This window comes from Tupaia chinensis, unplaced genomic scaffold (assembly GCF_000334495.1).
Source record: "Tupaia chinensis unplaced genomic scaffold, TupChi_1.0 Scaffold000086_1, whole genome shotgun sequence".
Classification (NCBI taxonomy): domain Eukaryota; kingdom Metazoa; phylum Chordata; class Mammalia; order Scandentia; family Tupaiidae; genus Tupaia; species Tupaia belangeri.
Window position 1 is genome coordinate 209734 of NW_006159548.1, and position 22340 is coordinate 232073.

General features: G+C 33.2%; 1 long non-coding RNA gene across 1 annotated transcript; it reads left to right on the plus strand.

Moving 5' to 3' along the window:
* Positions 1–12929: 12929 nt before the first annotated feature.
* LOC102493879 (uncharacterized) lies at positions 12930–16129 on the plus strand. Its single transcript, XR_003548478.1, has 3 exons — positions 12930–12948; positions 13769–13810; positions 16062–16129. It is a non-coding gene; the product is annotated as an uncharacterized LOC102493879 (long non-coding RNA).
* Positions 16130–22340: the final 6211 nt, after the last annotated feature.

The following is a 22340-nucleotide window of genomic DNA, read 5'->3' on the forward strand; positions in this document are numbered from 1 at the left end:
ACGCTCCGACCCCTTTTCCATTCTCCTATCAGAATTTTGGGTCCAGTGTGAGTTTTAAACCACCTGGTCCATGATTTGAAAAGCAGTCAACTAGGTAGAAATCCAGCAACATAGCCATTATGCAATCTGCTGGTCCTGAGTAATAACTGATCTTTTCTACTATGAAAATAGAGTCACATGTGTGATAATTTTATAAGTATTTCTATACAAAATTATTAAAAATTCAAATCTTGATGTTTAAATATTAATGCTTCAGCTAACTTGGTTGTACAGACTTGATTTTGCAAAACCATCTATCATCTAAGAACTATAGATACCTAGAAATTAGCATTTTCTCCAGAGATTTCAAATTTGTAGCACTTGAACAAATTTTGTGCTTGGTCTGCAGACAGGCATGATATTTCTTAACATTTTTAACTTATTGACAATGTATAGGAATGTTTCAAATAAATATAGAAAACATGGAAGATGTGGCAACAGTAGAGCATATGATTTACTTGTCAAAGTTAACAACAGCTGAGTGTTAACTTTTCCCTTCAGACCAGACTTGCACTTTCAAAAGGCCACAGATTCCATGATACATTTTCCCTACTTTAGGCACTATGAAACCTACTTTAGGCACTATGTTACTTGCCATGTCACAATAGCCATTCTGCTCTGTGACTTCTGAAAAAGTAAGTACCATGTAGATACTAAATCTCTTTACATAAACTGTCGTTAACCATTCCAAATTTATAAGTTGAAGTAACCATTGATGGTTATTATTTTACAGATGTAGAAACCTCTGAATGAAGTTAATAATGTACATGGTTATTTACTGTTGGTTAAGTAGGAGAGCTAAATTTCACATTATATCACATAGACTTCCATATGGCTAACCCCACTTTTAGTGTTGATAAATCATAAGCAATAGATTTAGAAAACTTTTAAAAATAAATATCCAAGTACCTCTAGGAGAAATGAACTTATCCTGAACCACACAAGCAGTACCTGGCAGAGGTGAGCTACACAAACATGAATACAAATGATCATTATGCATTATGACATCCTCCTCTCCTTATCATGTTCTAAATCAACCTGAGTAGAGGCATTCCTTGGAATATGTGGTACAAAAATAGGTGGAAAACCAATTTCTAAACATCATGACTTCTTAGAATTCAAACTCCTTATAGGTATTTTAAACCACAGAATTACCATATTATGGACGAGCAAGGTTTAAATAGTGCTACCATAACCTGTCTCAGGTCTCCCACTTCTAGGACTTCTTGTCTTCCATTTTGGAAACAAGGTAATATTTTAATTTGTCCTTTCATTATCCTATGCTCCTGATAATACTGTAAAGCCTTGAAATATTATGCAAAAAAATTTTTAAGATACTAATGCTACTATAAGAAAGTGTTTTATAACTAGTATAAGCTACTTATTCTTTGGGGTGCTTCAGTGTAGAAATTATACATAGACATGAAAAACTATTCATCATACTGCTCTGTCTTATGATGCCAAGATCTTATTTTAAGGAAGAGTAATCATAGTGAGATTTTTGGAAATCTCACTATGTGTGAGGTTCTGGATCACTTTCTTTTTCTGGTAACCATATTCAAAGACATTTAGCAAATATAGCTGTTCTGGAGACTAAAGATAATATTTATAACATTCCTAGCAGATGTCTGGGGCAGAAAAGGTGCTTAGTAATGACACCTACTTCTGTGTTTCTCATTTGCTAACTTGCTAAACACATTTTGTTAACTCAGTAAACATTTGTTGATGTTCCAATTTTTTACATCATGGAAAATAAAATGACTATAAAAGATTGATATAAACAGCCAAAGTAATAAATTAATTTCAGATACTGAAGCAATAATATAATTATGATATTATAATTTTAAACTATTTTTATTATATGCTTCTAACATGTGAATCATATCCATAAATAATTGTATAAAAGTAAACCAATAGGTCTGATATATTTTAAAATAGTTATTTTAGTAGAGTGAGACATTAATAACAAATTTAGGTCATACAAATGTTTAAGTGATAAATGCCTGTGGGTACAAACTTGAAATTTGTATATGTATGGGTCACTAGTATACTAAAGGCTGACTGCATTAAAACACTTACTCTTTACAATAAATCAATTAAATTAATATTTTTAGTCTATTATAGATTAAAACTACATTAAATTTTTTTCAATTCTTTATTTAACACAGGAAAAGTAGAGTTGAAATACAGTCAGAAAGTTTCATGAAATTATATGTAGGCATAACATAGAATTAGACATTGATTGATCTAGAAGGAATCTTAGAAATCATGCCAAGTCTCCCATTAGCTGTATGTCCACAATGAGGGGAAGCAAGGCATATGCACTTGCTTAAGGTACAACAGAGCATCCCAGGGCAAATTGAGATTGGCAGGGCTCCTGTAGATAACAGTATTTCCACATGCAACTCTCCTAATCACGGAGGCAGGCTGCGCATTTTAAGTCACTAGAAAACTAATTCATAAATGAGTATTTGATGTATCTCACACAGCAGTCATTATTCTCCACAAGAAAATTTGAGGAGAATGTAAATAACATGGCCTAGTAAATTAAACCTGTCAGGTATAGCACTGTATCTTCATGGGGTAGCAAATATTCATCAAATAAGTGAGTAAATTGATTAATAAACTAATTACTTATAGAACCAATAATCCTACTAATTTTCTATGCCTTAAAGGACCATACATGTTCTAGAAACCAAAATTTCATATATGATCTGTTAGGAAACTTTCTCCTTTAAAGGATTTGTCATATCCATAACCATGTGATTCTTTAACAAATCTGCCCTTTTTAACTTCATTTCCCTTTCCCCAGACTCTGGGACTAAGGTAAATTAATGAAGAAGTATATGCTTTTTGAGGAGAGTAAAACTATTATTAATTTCTTATATATCTATTTTACAGGACCCAGCAAACATGAAGTTCTTTATCTTTACCTGCCTTTTGGCTGTTGCTCTTGCAAAGCATGTAAGTTTAAGAGTACATTTATGAGTATCCACCTGTTCTTTAAATAAATGTATGCTTTAAGAATATGATAGGGTGGGCAACAAGGAATAAAGAGTCCATGTATGGGCTGTTAAATCTATAGTCAAAGGCAGTATAGATCCTGACTAGCACAACATATGAAGGTGGATGCACTTTTTATGAAGGGCGAGACCCAGTTGTAGATTAAAAGGGCAATGCTGCTTTCTATCTGTTTGCATTTACAAAGGAACTACATTCTCCCCCTTAGTATATCTCTTCAAAAGTGCAGGAAAAGCCATAAAGGAAATGTATATTCCAAAACCTACCTCTCAGACAATTGACAGACTCACCATTCTTGATTACAGTAGCTCAGAATCCAAGTTGATTGAACGGGAAACGAGGGTAACTTTGTAAATTACTTGTCAAATAGCCTAAAGTAAACAGTCTCTCAAATTCTCAAAGCATCATATTCTTCCAGCAAGAATAGAATAATATTCATATCAAAAAATGGTAAGAATGCCACTAGATACTTCACGTGAAGTAACGTTGAAAATGTGCACATGTACACATGCACATACATTTCTTCACTTTTTCAAAAGTAGCTCAAGGATTTTTTCCCCTTACTCTGTGGCCCACATTGTGTGGACCAATACACAATACCTCACTCCTCACGGAAACATCATTTCTTAAGAATAATTAGAGTTTTTTTTTCTTCCTCCATGTCTCTGTATATTACATTGTTATTTCTTAAATATAGAGTCATTTGAGGGTAAAACCAGAATAAGCATATCAGTTATGTAAATAGAGTAATAATAATAACAGTAATACTACTACTACTTTGGTGATCAATCTCACATCAACCTCAATTTTTCTTTCTGGGAAGGATCTGCTAATCTTAAGCCCTCTTGTCCCTGTCTCTAATCAGGAATTTTCCACATTTAAATGGGACAGTTGTATTCAACTAAAAATATAGTAGATTTTAAAACTACTTTTGTTGCAATCTATTGGAAACATAAGTACAGTAGACTCATATTCAAGAAAAGAAACTTAATTTTTAACATTTTTATCTCTTTACAAGCACACTTGCCCAATGTTTTTAATTCTAACAGTTATTATGAACTAAGTAGAATAAAATACAACATTAGGCATTAAAACATTTTAGGGTGGTTGTGTTTGTTTTATTATGGATTAAACTGTAATAGAATAATATTTAAAAGCCAAGAACCCAATCACTTCCTAAAAGTAAAATCATTTGCTTAATACTATACAGAACCAAGAGAATTTTGTAAATAACTTCAACTAAAGATGCTAAAAAACAGATGTCTAAAATTTCCTTGCCACCAAAAAACAAAACTAAACTAAATAAACAAAACAGAAAGCTTAACACTGACATTTCCAATAAGCCATAAAAGTGAAAGTTGCATTTCTTTTTTTTATGTAGAAGATGGAACATCAATTCTCCAATGAGGTAAGAGACTTTGAAATAAATATAAAATAATTTAATCTAGTAAGTACACAATATATCCAATGTCATAAATGTGTGTGCGTATTACACATCAAAATTATCAAGAATAGAGTTATACATCTTTTTCCCTAAACATTTTCTAATATTAAAGATGTTAACTCAAAAGTCACAGTGAACATCCTAGATCTTTCTGACAATGACAGAACCTGTTCTGCTTTTCTGGGATAAGGAGTCAGGCTCATTATGATCTACATTAAATGCCAATGACCAAGTTCCAATTTCCCAGGCATAGGTGCATAACAGCTATTCAGACATCTATATTACCCCCAAATTTTCTTGTTTTTCTACAATTTGTTTAATCTCAACAAAGTCCAAAAAAAAAAAAAAGAAGAAGAAATTGGAAATTGCATAGAAGAAACAGAAAATCTTTTCTTTTGTGGATAGGATCTGGGAAAGGTTTTGTATCAAATATTCATAATTCAAAGCATAATGCAGAATGAGTCCATTATTTGGATTGTGGTAAATTAGTTACCTAGGGAGTGAAACTTTGCCCTTTGCTCTGTAACTCAGGCAAAGACTAAATATGTTATCTACATACTGGATGATTACTATAGATTTATATTTACAGTCAGTACAAACATAATTTAGATAAATGTATAATATGTATATTTTCTTCTTCCCTAAGGATTCTGACAGTATGTTCCAGGAAGTAAGTCTTAACTTTTAAACTTAAATATACCTTACCTTTCTTTAAATTCAAGGTTGTAAAATGTACTTTTTTATTTTTAGAAAATTACACAGGAAGAGAATGTGGTCATTCTTCCCAAGGAGGTAAAATTTAATTATTTTAGTCTATTAATAATTGATGAGCTATCTTTTGCCATCAAACATGTCATCTTCTCACTCACTTAAAAATGAATATTTTATCTTAACTATGATTTTTGAACATGATGACATTTTCATTGTTTTACCAAAATGCAGTGAGTCAATACAAAGGGAATCTCAGGGAAACATTTGTGCACCATTGTTATCTGTGTTATTAAAGGAGAATATCTTCAAAAGAATGTCTTCTTTATGGTTCATCACCTTTACTTTTCCACCCCAATTCTGCACTCTTCACTTTTATTTTATGTCAAAGTATTCCACTGTATTTTAGTAAATGACATATCCCTCATTACTTTGTTGTCTCTTCAGGATGTTTGTTCTACATCCTGCAAGGTATATATTAATAAAATATGTCTAAAAATTTAAGTAAGATCATTTTTACAGGAATCACTAATACACTTAATCCCTAGATACCAGGAGAAATGGAGAACTTGTCATTTAATAGTCTTCATTCTTAACAACATCACACTTTTCATCTTCTATTTAGTCTAATGTATAGTGTCAGTGTTGTTCTTGAAATTGACACATTTAAATTTAAATCAGTATGTTCACAATAAAAACATTAAATATTACCCAAAACACATTAGCAGGCCTCAGTAATATATTTTCTCAAACACACAATAAAATAATGATGAGAAAAATAAAAAAGAAATTTATTCCTCCAATGCCTAAATTAATCTTATAGATTCATTTGTCAAACAGGTATTGAAAAAGACTATCCTTGGGCCAGCAAGTGGCATGGTGGTTAAAGTGTTGGACTCCCATAGGACTAACTGTGGTTTGAGTCCTAGTCCTGATAGGGCTAGAGAATCACACCAGGCTTATGTGTGTGCATGTGCAAGATCCCAGGAGGGGAGTGAAGAATAAGAAATTGTGTCATGGACATCTCCCCCAGAGAGTGATTTCTCACTTTCCTTCTCACTGTCTCTCTCCAGTGAGCATACACACAACCTACTTATGGCAAAAGAATTAAAAAAAAAAAAGTAAAGAAAATAAAAAGACTATCCTAAGGCTCTGGGTATATGATGAATATACAGTAGGAAAAAATCCTTCCCAAATGATGTTCATATTCTAGTCTATCACCTGTTGCATTCAAATGAGTTTCTCTCTTTCTACTTTAATAGTTTCTACCTAATGGTCTCTATTCTCTTGAGACACTTTCATCTAATGATAAGGTGATTTTATCTTTTCACTTATTTTCCAGAGTTTAAAATGAATAGTCAAGAAATATGATTGTCTTGGTTTTATTTCAATCTTCTTAACTTTCCTATTAATAATCATGTGCAATAGGTAATTTAAAATCTATCTTAAAAATTCTTCAATGTTAAAGAAATAATGTGAGAGATTTCTAGTAGTCACCAGGTTTTAATGATTTAATTATTATTTCCCAAGGAATCATCTAGCTCCTCTTCTAGTGAGGTAAGAGATTCTTTCAATACATCAAAAAAATTAATTAATTAATTATTTAAAAATTATGATTAAGAAATAGCAGATTTCTAGCAATGAGATTACACTTCAAGTTGATACCCAAACTCAATGTCATGTTGCAGAGATTGAGATCGACAATTTGCACAGTGTAGGTTGGTTTCTTAGACCATGATCTTTCATGGTGTAGATCAGATATTTGTCCCTAGGGGAAATTGCATTTTAAATCAAGCCAGTGTTGAATCAAGAGGCTTCAGTCTGCTTTCAACATAGAACATGTCTCAGATTTGCCAAAAGCTGTCTCTAAGTTGTTGCCACTTGGCTAACAGTGTTGACCTTATTTGGGAATCCTGATGCAATTTAAAATTTGAGAAACTTTTGTTCAAGGGGAAAGGGATCTGTGAGTGGAAGATTGGACTAAGAAATTTGTAAGTCATCGGTATAATAAATACCTACAATAATAGAAATATTCAACACGATGGGAAAAGTATCTGTGAAAGGAAGAAACATGGTACTGGCCCTGATCCTGTGGCTTCAGGCACAACCTGAAGTCTTCGTAGTCAAGGCCTAGGAAACCTAATTTACCTTCTCCCAAGACTCCAAGTATCAATTTAAAATGGAGTGCCAGTGACTACTTAAATGATAATATGTGTCCTCTAGAAAGAACATGCAGAGTTTGTTTGCAACACACTTCACCAGGTCGACTGTGTGATATTTAGTGTCACTTGCCTGTATTCTGTAGTTATTTGGTATTGTATCAATATTGTAGAATGGATGTAAACTTTGAAATGAAAACATTTTCATTCATGTGCTATTATTTTCATAGAGAGTGATGGTTCTGATGATGAATGTTTTAATTTACTGAATTGTTAATAAATGCCATAATTTCTTAGTAGTAATGGTCTGGAATCTAAATGTTCAATTAATTGCCCCTAATACAAGTAATGTGAATTCTTCTTTTTTAAGGAATTCATGAAAGCTCCCACAGAGGTAGGCAATTTTCATTCAATTAAAATAAAATTAATATCACTTACTAGTGTGTCCTTTTTGTATATTTTTATAACAAGTGTTTTTTTTTTTTCTTTCTTACATGAAAACTAAGAATACTGTGGAAGATAAGTACTACAAAAAACAACTGGTAAATTTCTCATACACAATATAATTTCAAGAAAAACATGACATTATTTCTATTTCTTCCTCCAAATGTTCACACATTTCAGCCCATCCCAATGAGATGTTCAGCCCTAAATTTATAGGAAGTAAAATATTTTACCCATGTTTGTTGCTCTGATTTTCAGCTATCTTGTCAGAGATGTATGGATTGATACTATAAGAAAAAATTAGTGTTTAGGGCAGATTCCATACTACAGGAATTAAGTGCCCTGTGTATTGGGAGCTATCCCACATAACTGACCATAGTTCAAACCCTGGCCCCAGAAACTTGAAAAACTCACTGTGTATGTGAGCATGTGTGCCCAAATCCTGATGGAATAGCAAACTGCAGAAAAATGGATTGTGGAATGACCACACCACACTGGGGGGTTCCTCTCTCCCCCTCCCTCCCTCTGTCCCTAGTGAGTACAAGTACATTCTGGCAATGGAAAAAAAAATATATATATAACTATTGAGCAAACATTCAACTGATTTTGGAGGACTTACGAACCTCAGATAATTTGTTGCAAGTTTAAATTAAGTAGTACAGCAGTGTAAGTGAAGTATCACATTATTGCTTATACAACTTTTTCTTTTTTGGACAATTGCATCATAGATGGATATCTGAAGAATAAAGATTTCCAAGACATAGGAAAGGTCATATAGGAGATCATATAACCCATCCTCTGTGGACTACACATGTTGGCTGTGTTTTCAGAGGGAAAACAGGTTTTGGAGTCAGGCAACTTGTATTCTAATTCCAGATTCGCAAGTTACTACTCAACATCTCCAAACTAAAATTTTGTCAACTAAATATGAAGAGAGTTATATTAACCCTGTAGGATTATTTTATATGAAATGTATTAACTTGTCTTTTTAAATTTCTTAGAATGTAGTAGATAGATGCATTTAAAAATTAGACAATTTTTTTTTCATTTTATCGTTATACCCAACAGATATTTGTTTCTAAACATTCTTTCGTTTTTTTTCTTTGTAGAGGTTTTAGCCTCAGGGTTTGTGCCCTCACCTAGAGAGACACAGACAGAGAGAGAGAGAGGGAAAGTGAGAAATTACCCCCAAAGAGGATGGCCAAACCACAATCCCTTCTTCTCCATTCCCCTTTCAGGGTCTTGGGCATGCACACAACATGTACCCAGGATGAGTTTCAAGTCACTGGTTCTAGGACTTGAACAATGGTCATCTATCTGGGAGTCCAGTGATGTAATGGCTACACCTACTATTGGTCCTGTTCTAAAATCTTTTAACAGAAATATTTATTGTAAGTGAAAGGTGGCATGATGGTTAAGGATGCTGTATTCCCACAGGGTCGATCACAGTTCAAGTGCCAGACCTGGCGGCTTTCTCACTGTCCCTCTCACTCTCTCTCCATTTCCCTCTCTCTGCCTTGCTCTCGCTCTGTCCCCCTCTGATCAAATTAAAAATAAATAAATAAAGCTAAATAAAACAATTCTTTAAAAAAAGAAATATTCCTCTTTGAACACTTGAAAATGGAATACTCCAAATAAAAACCTCTCTTTTTAGGACATTTAAATTACTATAAAGTTCTTTCTAGTATTTTTCATATCTTGATATCATGCTCACTTTGTACCACTCTTAACTATAGACTTAGCAATAATTATTACCAGGCATTTCTCAAGACCCACTGGCTTTCTACACACCTTTTTATTTTCACTCTCTATGAAATGATAATTATCCTGAAGAAAGATGTTGTGTTTCATATTCAATCCCTCTAAAACAAGCCTTTATAGAGTCAGCTGCAAAGCCCTGAAACTTACTAGAGTACACAGGTGTATGCAAACTGCTCTCTATACCCTAACAGAGATAACCTACCAGCTGAGTAATGCTCAAGGAGATTAAGCAATTCAATCAGGGTCATGGATTCTAGTACCCAGGGTCAGCAGCATGAAAGTGGAGTTCTGTCTGACTCCAGTCATCAAACTGACATCTAACACACCCGGAAAAGAAATAACAGACCCAAGAATACATGTAAACAAGGGACTGGATTATGGAATTGTATATATAGCAAAGCAAGAATGTCATTTGATTATTCAACATAAAAATAAAATTTCATCTAATTTAAAAGAGAAAAAAGAAAGGAAATGACGACTGACACACAAACCATGTGCTATAACATATTTCCTTCTGTTTCCTCGCACATATTTTTGGTTTTGATTTTGCATTTGTTTTTCCCACGGAAGTAGTTTTCTCTAGAAGCCTTATTAGTCAGGGTATTTCTTAAATTCTGCAATGACTGTAAATGTTGACACAGTTACAGAAAACTCGTGTGTCTTTGATATTCTTTTACGAGGTAAATTTGCTATTTACAAATTATTTAATTCAGTTATAATTCATTTGGTTCTGACAATATCTGCTTTAATAAATGGAAGACAAAATATTAGAGTATATATTTACAATTTTTTTGGACGAAATCTATCCATTTTTTTCAGAAGGCAAACTTCCTCAAGTTTCTCCAAGCTCTGTATCAACATCCAACTGTGATGAGCTCATGGGAAACATTTATGGCAAATGCTTATCCCTTCATGCACGGAATGGTAAGTTGTTCCTTTGTTGGGGGGGGTTCAGAGATCACAGACTAAAAACACACAAAATAACTAGAGGCACATTTTAGTCACAACTGTTCTACTTTCTAAAATTATTTATTGGCAATATTTTGCAAAATAATTTTAGAAAGTAGAACAGTTGTGACTAAAATCTTATAGCCTAGATATTAAATCTCAAATAATATAGTTCAAATACAATACAAATAACAGGGGTCAGCAGGTAGTTTGGTGGTTAAGGCACTGGACTCACTTGAGCAACCACAGTTCGAGTCTCAGAACTGGGGACTTACTTTCTCAAATTCCAGCTTTGTCTTTCTCTGGTAGCACACATGCCCTGTAGCAAGTTAAGTAAATAATAATAATGATAAACAAAACTAAATAATTTTTCAAAACAATAGCAAAAAATAGTTTCACTTAAAATTAATATGCCAAGTGTTTGCTCATATATCATTTTTTTTAGGAAGATTTTTGCTATAGGGAACATGCACTCACCATAAAGACAGAGAGAGACAAAGAGAAAGTGAGATATCACTCACCAGGTGTATGGACATGCTCCCATCCATTCTCCTCTATTTCCCTCTTGGGATATTGAGTATACATGCACACACATGTGTACAGCATGTGTTTTAGGCAGCAGGGTCAGACTCAAATCACAATCAACTATATGGGAGTCCAGTGACATAACTGCTCCGCCATCTGCTGGTCCTGCTCATATATCATTTTTCTTGGTTCCTCAAACAATTCTTTACGTAAGAAGAGATAGAAGTCATTATCTTCATTCATCAAAAGAATCATAATGAAGGAAGTCTCAGTCTCCTCTTGGGATTTTTAGGCAAGCATGTACATGCGCTCATGTGAGTTCCAAGCCACTATGTCCAAGACTCAAACCATAGTTGACTACATGGGGGTCCAGCAATGTAACCACTATTCCATCTGCTAGTGACTGTTATTTCTTAAATTTAGAGCCATTCAAAGGTAAAGCCAGAGTGAGAATTCCAGTTAGGTAAATAGAATCATCATAATGATAGCTATAATAATGATACTCTGGTGATCAGTCTCATACCAACCTCAACTGTTCTTTCTCCTAATGACCTGCTAGTCTTAACCACTCTTCTCCCTGTCTCTATAATCAGTAATTGTTCTCATTTAAATGAGACAGTTTTATTCAACTAAAAATATAATAGGTATTAAAAACTTCTTTTCCCATAATCTCTTGGAAACATAAGTACAAAGTTGAGTTAGTAGGACGAGTATTCATATCAAGAAAACAAACTTAATCTTTAACTTTTTCTGTCACTTCACAAGAGCACTTGCCCAATGCTTTAATTCTAGCAACTATTTCAAAGTAAATAAAATAAAATATAACATCATGGTATTAAAACATCTTAAGGTTGTTATTTTTATTCTATTATGTTTTAAGCTACAATAGGATTAATACTTAAAAGTCAATGCTAAACCTAAAAGTAGGAAATATATCAAAACAAATAGTTATTTGAAGTGTAAAATCATTTGCTTAACACTATAGAGAACCAAGAGAATTTTGTAAAGGAACTTCAACTAAAGGTGCTAAAAAACAGATGTATAAAATTCCCTTGTCACCAAAAACAAAAATCTAACTAAATAAAACAGATAGTTTGACATTTCAAATAAGTCATAAGGTGAAATTTTTATTTGCTTTTAATTTGTTTTTATTTTTTATGTAGAAGATGGAGCATCACTCCTCCAATGAGATAAAATATTTCAAAACAAAGATAAACTAATTTAACCTAGTGAGTACATGATAGACCCCATGTCATAAATGTGTGCATGCCTATTATACATTCAAATGATTAAGAACAGTTACACATTTTTCCTTAAATAGTTTCCAATATGAAATATATTAAATCAGAAGTCACAGTGAGCATCCCTGATCTTCTCAGCCATAAAAAGAACCCACCCTACCATTCTGTGATAAGGAGTCATGCTCAGTTGGATCCACTTTAAATGCTAGTAACCAAGTTCCAATTTTTCGTGCATGAGTGCAAACAACTACTCAAAAACATCTTCTCTGTTACCTCATAATTTTCTTGTTTTTCTGTCATCTTTTTAATCTCAAAATAAGTACAAAAGGAAAAAAAAAGAAATTAGAAATTGCATGGAAGAATTAGGAAATCTTTTCTTTCTTCTTCATCGCTGGTATATGCGAAAGTTTTTGTTTTAATTATTTATTATCCAAAGCATAGTACAAAATGAGTTAGTAATCTGGACTGTGGTAAATTAGTTACATAGGGAGTGAAACTTTGGTCAACTTTGTTCTGTAGCTCAGGCAAAGACTAAACATGTTATCTACACACTAGATGATGACTATAGATTGATACTTTACAGTCAGTACAAATATAGGTAAATAAGTAATACCTATTTTTGTTCTTTCCTAAGGAATCTGACAAGACCTTCCAGGAAGTAAGTCTTAACATTTAAACCTAAATAAACCATACCTTTTATTTAAAATCAAGACTGTAAAATACATTATCCTATAAATAGAAATTTAAAAAGGAAAAGAATGTAGTCTTTCTTGCCAAGGAGGTAAAATGTAATTTATTTTAGACTATTAATCATTGATGAGATCTCTTCTATCATCAAACATCACTTTCTAACTCCCTTAGAAATGAATATTTTATCTTAACTATGATTGTGAACATGACATCTTCATTGCTTTACTAAAGTACAACAAGCCAATATGCAGGGGGGGTCCCAAGAAAATGTTTGCATACTACTTGTTACCAATTTTTTAAGAGAGATTTTTTTCTAAAGAGCACATTCACTTGCTGAAGAGACAGAGATCTGAGACAGACAGAAAGCAAGAGATCACCCCCGACGAGGGATGGCAATGCCATGATCCTTTCTCCTCCATTCTCCCTTCTGGATTTTAGACACACATGCACACGCTTCTGGAGTATATTTAAGCCTCCAGGTCCAAGACTCAAATCACAATCGACTATGTGGGAGTCCAGCAACGTAACCTTTACACCATCTGCTGGTCCCTCTGGTGATGAATGTTTCAACTTAATAAATTCTTATTAAATGCTATAATTTCTCAGTAGTAATGTTCAGGGACCTAAATGTTCAGTTAATTGCCCCAATACAACTAAACAATGTTAATTCTTCTTTTAAAAGGAATCTGTGGAAGTTCTCACAGAAGTAGATTATTTTCATTTAATTGAAATAAAATTAATAACACCTACTGGTGTATTTTTACAACAATGTTTTTCTTTCTTACCAGAAAACTAAAACTACTGTGGAAGACAAGCACAAGAAACTACTGGTAAGTTTCTCATACGCATTATAATTTCAAGAAGACCATCATATCATTTCATTTCTTCTCTGAAATGTTCACATAATTCAGTCCATTTCAATGGGATGTTAGTCCTAAATGTGTAGGAGGTAAGATATTTTTTCTATGCTTGCTGCTCTGATTTTCAGCTACTATCCAGTCAGACACATAAGGATTGATACTGTAAGAAAAATGGGTGCTTAGGCTGGTTCCATTGCATGGGAGTTAAGTGCCCCCTGTGTATTGGTAGCTAGATCCCACTTAACCAATCGTAGTTCAAATCCTGGCCCTGACAGCTTGAAAACACACCGGGTGTGTACACACATATGCCCCAAATCCTGAAGGAACAGAAAACTCCATAAAATAAGATAAAATAAGATTGTGGAATGACCACAACACATTGAGGGTTGTCTCTCTCTCTCTCTCTCTCTCTCTCTCTGTGCCTGTGTGTGTGTGTGTGTGTGTGTTGTGAATACAAGTGCGAATACAAGTACATTCTGGCAATGAGGAAAAGAAGGAAGAAAAAAATAAAATAACTATTGAACGAACATCTAATAGATATTGGAGGACTTACAAACCTCAGAACATTTATTGCAAGTTTAAACCAAGTAGTACAGCAGTGTAATTGAAGTATCATATTATTGTTCATTCAATTGTTTTTGGTAATTAGATCATAGATGGATAAAGATTTCCAAACCACAGGAGGTCATATAATCCATCCTCTGTGGACTACAGATGATGGCTGTGTACTCAGAGGGAAAGCACAGGTTTAGAGTCAGGCAACTTGTATTCCAATTACAGATTCACAAGTTATTACTCAGCTTCTCCAAACTAAAATTTCGTCAACTAAATATGAAAAGAGTTATATTGACCCTGTAGGATTATATGATATATATGTAATTATATTTTAAAATGTCTTGGAAAGCAGTAGATAGATGAATTTAAAAATTAGACAATTTTTTAAAAAATCTTATTCCTATGCCCAACAGACACTGTTCTAAAACCTTTGCTTTTGTAGAAGTTTTTGCCTTAGGGCATGTGCACTCACGAGAGACAGACAGAGATAGAGACAGTGAAAGAGAAAATAAGAAATCACCCCCAACGTGGATCGCCTTGCCACAATCCCTTTTCCTCCATTCTCTTCCTGAGAACTTGGGCATGCACATAACATGTGCCAGATGTGAGTTTCAAGCCACTAGGTCTGGTACTTGAACCACTGTCAACTATGTGGAAGTCCAACAACATAATCACAGTATCATCTGCTGGTTCCCATTCTAAAACCTTTTTAACAGAAACATTCCTCTTTGAGCACTTGAAAATGGAATGCTCCAAATAAATCCTCTCTTTTTAGAAAAATTTAAATTGCTATGAAGATCTTTCTAGTATTTTTTCAAAATACTTTTGATATCATTCTCACTTTGTACCATTCTTAACTATAGACTTACCAATTATTCCCAGGCATTTCTAAAGACCACTAGCTTTTACACACCTTTTTATTTTCACTCTCTATGAAATAAATAACTTTTCTGAAGAAAGATGCTATTATGATTTTGTATTTAATCGCTCTAAGACAAGCCTTTATAGAGTCAGCTGCAAAGCACTGGAACTTACTAGAGTACACAGGTGTATGCAAACTGCTCTCTATACCCTAACAGAGATAACCTACCAGCTGAGTAATGCTCAAGGAGATTAAGCAATTCAATCAGGGTCATGGATTCTAGTACCCAGGGTCAGCAGCATGAAAGTGGAGTTCTGTCTGACTCCAATCATCAAATTGACACACGTGGAAAAGAAATAACAGACTCAAGAATACATGTAAACAGGGCACTGGGTTATAGAATTGTATATATAGCAAAGCAAGAATGTCATTTGATCATTCAACATAAAAATAACATTTCATTTAATTTAGAAGAGGAAAAAGAAAGGAAATGACGACTGAGACACAAACCATGTTTCCTTCTTTCCTTTCCGTATTTTTGTTTTTGCTTTTCTTTCGTTTTTCCCACATAAGTAGTTTTCTCTGGAAGCCTTATTAGGTTATTTCTTAAATTTGCAATGATTGTAAATGTTGAAACAGTTACAGTAAATTGTGTGTCTATGATATTCTTTTACGAGGTAAATTTGCCACCATTTACAAATTATCTAATTAAGTTCTAATTTATTTGGTTCTGATGGTGTCTGCTTTAACCCATGGAGGACATAAAATATTAGAGTATATATTTATAATTTTCTTTTTCTCTAGAATGAAATCTACACAGTTTTTCAGAAGGCAAACATCAAGCTTCTGCAGGCTCTTTATCAACAACTAGCTGTCATGAACTCATGGGAACTGATTAAGGCAAATGCTTACCCCATCATTCCCATAATGGTAAGTTGTTACTTTGTAGGGGGCAGAGATCACAGGATAAAAACACCTAAAATAACTAGAGGCAAAATACTGCCAAAAAATAATTTTAGAAAGTAAAATAGTTAAGAATAAAATTTCATGGTCTGAAAAATCAAATCTCAAACAATATAGTCCAAATACAATAACAAATAACAGCGGCCTGCAGTTGGCGTGGTGATTAAGGCACTGGACTCTCATATGGCTGACTGCATTTCAAGTCCCAGAACTGGGGACTTGCTTCCTCATGTTCCATTTCTCTTTCTCTCTGGTAAGTGCACATGCTCTGCATCAAATGAAGGAAATAATAATAATGATAAACAAAATTAAATAATTATATTAAAAATAATAATAGAAAATAATTTGATCTAAAATTAATACACCCTAAGTATATGCTCATATACATTTTTTTAAAAAGAGAGATTTTTTTTTTTCTATAGGGTGTGTGCACGTGCTGGAAGATAGACAGTAAGTGAGAAATCGACCCCCTGGGGAAATGGTCACACCTTAATCACTTCTCTCTTCTCGTGACCTTGGGCTCAGATGCACACGGGACTGATGTGAGTGTCAAACCACCAGACTCTGGACTGGAACCACATCGACTATGTGGGAGTCCAGCGATGTAACCATTACACCATCTGCTGGTCCTACTCATATATCATTTTACTTGGTTCGAAATAATTCTTTATGTAAGAAGAGGTAGAAATTACTATCTTCATTTATCAAAAGAATAATAGGGACCAGCAGTTAGGGTAATGGCCAAGTTGCTGAACTCCCAAGTAGCCGACCGCGGTTTGAGTCTGGGACCTGGTGACTTAAACTCATGCCATGTGTGTGTGCGTGCGTGCCCAAGATCCCGAGAAGAGAAAGGAGAAGGGATTGAGGCGTGGCCGTTCCTCCTGGGGAGTGATTTCTCGCTTTCTATCTCTCTGTTTCTTTCTGGTGAGCGCACACGCCCTATAGCAAAAACCTCTCAAAAAAAAAAAATCATAATGAAAGGAAATAAAAGGTTTCTTCAAAAAGTTTATGGAAAGTGCATCCTGTGAAAAGAAACTATATGGACTTCAAAATTTTATTCACCAGGATCGGCAGCTGGCGTAATGGCTATGTCACTGGACTCCCATTTAGTAGACTGCAGTTCGAGTCCAGATCCAGTAACTTAAACTTACACAGGGTGTGTGTGTTTGTGTGCCCAAGATCCCGAGAGGAGAATGGAGGAGAAGGGTGATTTCTCACTTTCTGTCTCTCTCTGTCTTTCTGGCAAGTGCACATGCCCTATAGCAAAAACTTCTCCAAAATTTTATATACCAAAATAAACACATATTTTAAATCTATTTTTCCATGAGCTTTTGAAGTATCCTCCTACATAAAATTTTTAAAGTATTTTTATCATGAATTTTGATAGCATAAATGAATATGTGCAACACAAATTAAATTGTAAAGCATAATATTATAATAAATATTCATGGTTTTTATGTTTTTATAATGGCTTTATTATATACATATGCCATCCTAAACCCCGTATGTTCATTTATGCTGAATATTTGTTTTAGACAATAATATAAACTTTAATATAATGAATACATATATCTCTTAATTAACTAATGAATTATTTTTACCACAGTTAAATTCTCGTAGTAAATTTTAGAGTACAAATATGGCAAAATCAACTAATACCAAAGAACCATAAGATCCTTATTTCCTGTTGAAAATCTCCTTTGTGTAGCCTATATCAGCACTTATATTAGACTTCATATCTGTTATAAAAGAAACACAGTGCATTTCAAAGTAGTTTCTCTCATTCTCTCTCTACATTGATTTGCTTGCTCTGAGCTTCATAGTATCATATTTATGGAGTCCTTTTGGTCTTGTTCACTCTACTATTACTCATCTATCTACATTGCTGTTCACAGGTATATCTCATCCATTTTTACTGCTGATGAGATTCTGCAATTCTAGAATTTTGCTACAGAGCATGTGCATTCACCAGAGAGAAACAGAGAGACAGAAAGCGAGACATCACCCCCCAGTTTGGATAGCCACACTGAAATCTCTTTTCTTCCATTCTCCTCTTGAGTTTTTGCGTACTCATGCAAGCCACTGTGTCCGGGACTTGAACTACAGCTGACTACCTGGAAGTCCAGCAACCTAACCATTACACCATCTATCATTGCTCCCTGTCTCCAAATTATTAAAATAACTATCCTTATCTCTCTACTGTGGTAATATAGACAATTGCTGGTAGGTTATCCATGTGAAGCTGATTTTTATTTTTTTTTTCCCTTAAGGAAACAACTGATACATTTACTGAGGTAAGTAATTTATGTCAAACAAAATTAGTTAAATATCATTCTATAACATTTTGTTTGTACTTTATAACTGTTTTTTTGTTGTTGTTGTTGTTATTAACAGAAAACTGAGCTGACTGAAGAAGAAAAGAATAACCTGGTAAATATATGGCAAATTTTCCATACAAGTATTTTTAACATGTCTTACTTTACTTAGACTCTGCCTAACTATACTCCTCTTCATAAAAAGACATACAACACACCAAAACCCCCTACTTTTAGAAAATGCTAAGTTTTATAAAAAGTCTTCCTTATACTTTGTCAAAACTTACAGAACCATTCCTCTGCAATACCAATTGCATTATAACCCACTATCCACCCAACAATTTTCCCTAGTGATACTGAAATTCCTTTGATTTTCTACTCTGTAGACATGGGAAATTATCCTGAGGAAGAAGTCACCATATTTAATTCCAACTTTAAGCCTACAATAATCTAAGGCTAGATTTGTATAGTTGTTTCTACTTAACTTAGAGAACGGAGATGTTCATTAAACATAAAATATGTGACTGGTGCTGTGAAAACTGCACTCTATTAATTAATCCCCACACGTAAGACTCGAAGAGATTAATACTGGCTCAGTGGCACAGATTCTACTAAATAAAATTATGCATTCTATGTGACTCTAAGGACCAGAATTTTCTTACCAGATGTGGAAAAGAAACCACAACCTAAGGCACTTATCTTTAATTAAGAAATTATCCTCTTGCCTTTTCATGTGCACCTGCACTTTTGCATTTTCTTTATTCGTTCTTTTTTCTTTTTCTATTTATTTTCTTTTGGTTATTTTTCACTTAAACATTTTGGTTTTGGAATCTGAATTAAACAAAAGGTTTTACTCAGGTCAATAGTTCATTCTCTGTATGTAAACTGAGTTAATTTTGCCTGAGTAGAATTTCCTTTAATGAGGTACATTTAGTATCATTTAGAATTTATCTAAACAGAGTTTTAAAAATATATTTTATTATTTTTCATACATTAATCACTGTATATTATTACAGCATGCAAAATAAATTTTCCCAGCATGAATACACTGTGTATTATTCCAGTTAAAGATATCATACATGCTATCATCAACAGATAATTTTATTTCGTTATGTCTAGGCTAATTATTTATATATTTTTTTCTAGAACAAAATCAATCAATATTATCAGATTATGTGGCCTCAAAACATAGAAGCTATTCAACATTATCAGAAAACTGTGAACCCATATGTTAAGACATATGCTTACCCAAAGATTCCTCTGCAGGTGAGTACTTCCCTTTTACTTTTAATTTTAAAAAGTTCTCTTTTGTGGTAAAATTAAGCGAGGGTATAAGTAATAGAAAAATTGAATTTTAACAAATTCTCAAGTAGAAGCTGAAACAAAATTAATTAAAATTTCTACTCTAGAAATCAAATTTTAAATTATATATTACCAATACACCTACAGAAAATTTAAATGATGATATATTTTATTTATATTTCATTTAAATTTCAGTGTTTGATTATAATATTTCAGTTATTTTCTATAGCAATTATTTTTTTCTTTTTCTTTTTTGTTTTAATTTGCCAACGGGAGCCAGAGAGAGAGAAGGAAAGCAGAAAAACACTCCCCATAGGGCATGGACATGACCCAGTCTCTTTATTTCTCTTTTCTTTGGGGACTTTAGGCCCACACACCTGTATCTTGTGTGTTTATTTTCAAGCTGCCAAGTCTGGAACTCTAATTATGTGGTCAGCCATGTGGGAATCCAGTTACCTTCACCACCAGACTGGCTGGCCCTCCTATAGGAAGTCTTACAGATTGATCAAGACAGACATTATTTACATTTTACAAAAGAATCTGAAATTCTAATAAAAAGTAGCTGAACTAAGCTCTAGTTAATATATTTTAAATCTCATTTATGGCTTTTTTGACTTAGGAAACATTTTTTTCTAACATGATGAATAAATGGAAAATGGATTAAATGCACACCACTTACAATTTAATCCCATATTATACGTAATATGGGATCTGGATTCAGAAGACCTGATATAAGTTTTTGATCTTAAGCAAGTCACATAATTTCTCTGGATATTGTAAAATATGATTCAGTGTTTATATGTGCATATAATATTTAAAAATCTCTTGCCTATTATTAGAAAAAAATAAAAAATTTAGTATCGATACTTTGAATATGAGATTTCTAAATAATGTCCTAAATATTTCTGGAGATGTAAACATTTTGTTTATTACTCTATGTACATTTTAGTAAAATGTGTCATTTTTTTCTTCTTTTAAAGAAGTACTATTATGATTACTGAATTAACTGCTTCTACTTTATTTCGGTAAGTGCCTCTAGGCCTACAGGTTAACCAAAAAATTAAAATGGGATGTGTATGTGTAGAATGTAATCTTAAGTAATACTGATAAGTAATATGTTCTCAGCTAATGAAATAATATATTAGCTACAAAATATTTTAAATTTAGGTTTTTTTTGACTCACAAACTATCTGTGAATTTGTATGCATGTATGTTTTATAACTATTTTTTAAATAAATTATAAATTTCCTCTGTAGCTAATAATACTTTCAGCCAAAAGTAAGGATTCTGGATAGAAATTATAACAGTTATAATGCTCACACAGATGTTTGCTCATACAGATGTTTTCTTTATCACTTTGAGCTCAACCAAGTTTAGACTCAGCATTTCACTTTGAGAAAAGACATATAAAAATTACCTATATCTATATCAATACCTGCCCCTACCTATCTATTAATCATTTATTTATAAAGACAATTTACATACAATTCAAACCATTTTTCTTTTCTTTTTTTAGAGGTTTTTGCCTTAGAGTGTGTGAGCTCATCAGAGAGAGACACAAACAGAAACACTGAGAGGAAAAGTGAGAAATCACCCCCTCCCTACACAGAGGGAATAGCCATACAGCAATCCCTTTTTATCCTTTCTCCTCCTGGGATCTTGGGCACACATGTACACTCACCCAGCATGAGTTTCAAGTCAATGGTCCAGGACTCAAACAACTGTCGGCTACATGGGAGTCCATTGACATAACCACTACGTCATCTCCTGTCTCCAATTCAAGCTATTTTAAAATAAATTCCCTGCATCATTTTCTCTGAGAAAAATCACAGCATTTAAAAAGATACATAAATCCTACTTTTCTTCTTTTCTCATTTTTTTCTTTGACATTTTAATTGATATATTCACAGCCATAAAGGTAACTCAAGGAAAGTGTGATGACATAAATGTTGTCTTTTGTTAAGCCATTTTTCTTTTTTTTTATATTGGCCTTGTGTTCAGGTTATCCGATCCTGGAATTCTGTCTCATTTAAATCTATCTTTGCTGTTTTTTCTATATTCTTGATGATACATTTGAACACAACAAAGTAGATTTATAAAAATGAATATTAAAGTAATAACAATAATTTACTGAGAGTTTACTAAGTAACAGCCACAAGTCTAAGTCCTTTACTAATTGAATGCTCACAAAAAAAAAAAAAATACCGATGCAGTAGTTTATATTATCAGCTGATTTAAGATAAGAAATCTGAGGCCCTAAGGAGGTTAAATAAATTGCCTAGTAAATTAGAAATTGAAAAGTTAAAAATCTAGTACATATTTCTGCCCTCCAAGCTTAAAAGTCCACTTGTGATGACAAGTCTCCCCTAAAGGAGAGCTTGGGGATTTTTTTGAAAGGATATTTTTAACTTTGAGTACATTGTTAGAAATTCAATTTACTTTATCATATCATTTTGACTTCCTAATTAATAAAAAAGGGCAAGAAATTTCATAAAATAACTTC